Consider the following 5018-nt stretch of genomic DNA (forward strand, 5'->3'; position numbering starts at 1 on the left):
GCATCCTCAGCTGCATCCTCAGCTGCATCCTCAGCCGCATCCTCAGCTGCATCCTCAGCCGCATCCTCAGCTGCATCCTCAGCTGCATCCTCAGCTGCATCCTCAGCCCCAAACCCTGGGGCTGGGCAGGGCTCGGGCTGGGGACAGAGTTGGTCCCTGCTCTCCTTCCACTGGTCCCTGCCAGAAACCCGGGGGGTCAGAGCCGAGAGGAAGGTCCGACCCAGCCCGAGGTGCCCATAGGAACACGTCAGCTCTGGCAGATCTGCCCAGGACAGGGAACCTGTGTCTTTGTGCCTCTCTCCGTGGCTCTTTGCCTGTTTCCCATTGCCTGGGACACAGACCATGTTCCTGAGCTGTTCCCGTGGGAGAGCAGACCCCAGCTACTTGTGAAGCCCTTTCAATTGATCCTACAGCCAAGCTCAGAGCACTCCAGGTTAAATCGAGCTCATCCCTGTCTGTCTGCATCCCAATTCCATCTCTCACTGACCAGATGGACGTGACCCCGGGGACTACACCCCTGGGCTGGCTGAGTTTGTCTGCCTCTTCCTTAAAAATCCTGGGGAAGGAGACACTGCTTCACTCCTAACCCGTGCAGCACAAACCTGTGCCTGAGTACTGTGCTCTTCTGTGCTGTCCATGCAGATTTGAGGCAGTTTCTTGGAATTTCTTTTAAAAATTGCTGGTAGGACCCCAAGGTTGTACGTAGGCAAACTGTCTGCTGAGCTCCTGCAATTACAAGGCTGCCCCAAAGTGCCCATCATTTGCTGCAGCAGGGTTCTCCAGGCTGCTGAATGGTGGTAGAATGAGGGGAAAAAATCAATAGCTACAATCCCCTTGGCTTGATTTCACCGACGAGCTGGGCTTTCTGCTGCAGAACTGCTCTCACAGAAAATCACTTCATGTAGCAGAAGGTTTTCAGCTGGCCAGAAACCATCCAGTGTGTGCACAGGGAGAGGTTCAAAGGCAAAAAAAGTCCCACTCAACTTCTGAAGCTTTAAAAAGCAAGTTCCCTCAAAGCATTCTGATTAAATTGCTTTCAAGTTAAAAACAACCTGAGCAGCCTGGTCTGGTGGGAGGTGTCCCTGCCCAGGCAGGGGGGCTGGGACTAGAGGATCTTTAATGTCCCTTCCAACACAAACCAGTCTGGGATTCTATGATGATGAAATGTGGGGAAAGGATGGACCTGGTGATGCTGAGAGCTATGAATCCCAAGGGTTTTTTTGTGCAGATGGGCTTGCACTGCTCCCTTACCCTGGTGGAGGAGGCCCCGGGGGGTGGGGCAGGGCTGTGGCAGCAGGGAGGGGAGGCAGGAGCATCAATCACTGCCACAACATGTAAATGAAGATCACTCCACCCGGGTGGCTTCTCCCCGGCAGTGCAGACAGGTGATGGGATCAAGACCCAGACATGTAAAAATCAAAGGGATAGGACTCTTTTTTTAGTCCCTGTCAAATGCTCTGCCCCGAGAAGCTGCTGCTCAGGCTGTGCCCAGCACACACCTCCTGCAGCAGCCCGGGCTGTGGGGATGGGTTGCACCACTCTCCATTTCTCTTCCCAGGAAACCTATTCCCAATGCACTGCTGGGTAATTTCCTGACTGTTCCTTTGCAGTTCAGCTCAGCTCAGGTCAGTTCAGCTCCAGCCAGTTCAGTCCAGCCCAGTTCAGCCATTCCTCTCACTCCCTGCCCTTCTCCAAAGTCCCTCCCCAGCTTTCCTGGAGCCCTTCAGGCACTGGAAGGTGCTCTGAGGTCTCTCTGGAGCCTTGTCCTCTCCAAGCTGAACATCCCAAGATGCTGCCCCTGGAGCTGTCCAGGCAGCTGCTGCTGTGTTTGGGCTCATCATGGTGCCCTGTCCCTGCCTCTGCCACTTAACCTTCTGCCAACCTTGTTTTCCATCTGGAAGGTGCAAACACGCCCCTCCAATTTTTGAGGCTGAACTTAATAACCCTGTTGATGTGCCCTGAAATCCTTGAACAGGAGAGTGAGGCCAAGACCTGCTGCAGGGGTGAAGGATTTCTCAGCAGCCGCAGCGATGGGCTCAGTAATAAGCTGCAACGACTCTCTAAAAGGGCAAAGGGAGCAATATTTCTGAGAGTCATTCTTGGAGGCAGAACATTCCTGCCTGTGCACATCCTTCTCTCTCCATCCTTAGGCTGAAGGGCTAACAAACAGTTAGATTTAATTTATAGGAAGAGCAGCAGGAGATCACAGTTGGGAGAAACGACTGTCTCAGTCTTTGGCTTTCCTGCTTGTACTTTCCTGTACACACAGTCATTACTCAGGGAGTTTTCCATGGCTTGTATTACTTCAGGATGGCAGATGGTTGTTTTCTGAAGAAGTTTAAGCTTTGGGGGGATGTATTTCAAAATACAAAAATTCTAATTAAAACAATCTCCTGGGTTTTTTGAAGTTGTTGGGCAGCAGGACATGGACACCCACAGCACCCACTGCTGTGGGCAGCAGAGGCAGCTGGGGCTTTATCTGAGCAGTGCAGGAGCTGGGGGGCCTGTGCCATGCTCGTGAGGAAGTCCTCAGGTGTCCTTCTTCTGGTTCCTGGAGGACTTTAGTCCTCAGCTCCCACTCAAAAGCATCTGGAAGAGCCTTTTTGTGGAGGCAGGGATTTTCCCAGAGCTCCCTCTGTGCAGTCACAGCCCCCAGTGTTGCCTGGGCTGTGCAACCTTCAGTGGTGGCACCTGGAGCCACCAACCAGGAGATAAAGCCTCCAAGCTCTTGTCCACATCCTCATCCTCTCCATCACTGGGGATGGTGGCAGAGCAGGTGACACTGGGCTGCACCAGAAGCCAGGCGGGAGCCGGGGCCACAGAGCACCTGCATTTTCAATTGCCCTGAAAATGACTTGGTTACAGACTTAATGAAGTGTTAACATATGAAAATCTCTCATTAAAAAGCCAATCTGTGGTGGCTTTTGATGGCTGGCTGCCTGGCTGCTGAACTGAGATCAATTAGGTATGCAAAGTTTTTCCAGAGACCTTTGCTCCCCTCCTGCCAGCCCGTGTTCCCGCTGCCGCGCCGCTGCGTTTGTCACCTTTCTTTTTGCCCCAGAAGGTGCCAGGTTGAAGCCTCAGCTCCTGAACCACCTCAGCTGGCTCTGGGCTGAGCTGTGCCTTCCTGCCCCTTCAGCTTCAGCCACGGGAGCAAGGTGCTGGCACCCTCCTGCCATCATCCCTTCACTCTTCCCACCGCCGTGATCCCTGCGGCGCCACCTCCTTTTCCCTCCTCCCAGTACATTCTCGTGGGTGCACACAAATTATTTATGCAAATGTCTTTGCTACTTATAAGTATTCAGCAGCTCTCTTGGACAAACAGCCTGCAGCTACATCACAGCAAGGCCCACTTCTTATCTAGCACTTGTCGTGTTGAGATGATGGAGTTCTGCAGAGGAGACCAGGCTTTGGTAATAGGATGGCAGAAGCTGTCAGAGGGTTGATTTGTGCCCTGGAGGCTGCCTGCCCCTCACCAGATGGGAATTACTTTTATCAGGTGCATGAACTATTGCTAAGTAAAGAATTATCATTGCTGGGGAGCTCACATTTACTACCCAAGAGCCTGCACCCCCATTCACATGAATAAAGGCTGAATCTCACCCTTGTGGAAACCCAAGGCTATAGAGATGCTATATTGCCTAACTATGAAGCACATGAATCTTAAGGGTTTTTTTTTTCTGATTCCCTGAATGAAACTTTAAAACCAGATATATAGCCAAGAATGAGCAAATCTGCTGCAAGGGTGAGAGCTGGATGAGCAATAGCTCTCCCTTGGGACACAGGGTCTCAGATGAATAACAAGCAAGGAAAGCACAGGAGCACAGCTCAGCATTCCCTGGAACATCCCTGGACTAGGTTTGGCTCTCCTGGAGATCTCTGGGCAGGGCTGAGCATCATCCCAGGACTCTCTTCACTCATCCAGCTGTTCCATGGAATCACAGAAGGTCTTGGGCTGGAAGGGACCTCTAAAGGTCCCCCTACAATAAGCAGGGACATCTCACACTAGGCCAGGTTGCTCAGAGCCCCATCAAGCCTGACCTTGAATGTCTCCAGGGATGGGGCCCCCTCTAGGCAACCTGTTCCAGTGATCCACCACCCTCATGTTAAAGAACTTTTTCCTAATATCCAACCTAAATCTCCCAGGCTTCCTTCTTTTGTTTTCTTCAATTAAAGATGGGGGGAAAAAAATGCAGGCAATTAAATAGCTTCTTCTTTTCTAATGGCTTTTCCTTTCTCCTGTTTTTAATTACTCAGGCAGGTCTTTGTCTTGGCAGTGACTGCATTTGCATAATGCCCATTTTGTAGGAATTGCTTCAGTTTGGAGAGAATTATCCCCAAAACAATTCATCATCTTCCACTTCCTGAGCAGAGCTCTGTGGTTCTGGGCACAGGGCAGTTGTTTTTGGGGAGATAACTCCAGACATCACCTGATGCTCCCAGGGCAATACAGGCAACAGGGGAATGTTGCTTAGAAAAACTGGGTGGTTTTGTCTTCAGAGCATCTCTTTGCAGGCACCTGCTGATCACCTGCTTTGTGTCATTACTAATTAATCCTGGTGATACCCTCGCCAGGCAGCTGGTGTTGGACCCAGGTGAAGGAGATGGAGGTTGGGGCCTCCCATGGCAGTGGGTGCCTCAAATCTCACTCAGATCCAGCCCTTCCCTAGCCATGGGAGGGGAGGAGTTGCAGAAGGACCATCCTGGCACAGCTGGTGGGGGCTGGGAAGAGAAAGGGAATTAATTCACTGTTCTCCATGGCCAATTTAGGGAAGACAAAGCAGTCATCAGGTTAAACTGCAGCAAGGGAGACTTAGAGTAGATAATGGGGGAAGATTCCAACCTCAGTGCAGCCAAGACAAGCTCTTTAAGTCCTTTCCTCTGTGTTTCAATAAATCACAACATTCATCTTGTAAAGATCTTGAAGCACCTGCACTTCCAGGAGATTTCCCAGCACATTCTCAAGCAGCGCCCAGTGCCCCAGGACACCCACTGGCACAGGCACCCCCCTGCCTCAT

The sequence above is a fragment of the Chaetura pelagica genome, unplaced genomic scaffold (assembly GCF_000747805.2).
Source record: "Chaetura pelagica isolate M959 unplaced genomic scaffold, ChaPel_1.0 scaffold404, whole genome shotgun sequence".
NCBI classification, from domain to species: Eukaryota; Metazoa; Chordata; class Aves; order Apodiformes; family Apodidae; genus Chaetura; species Chaetura pelagica.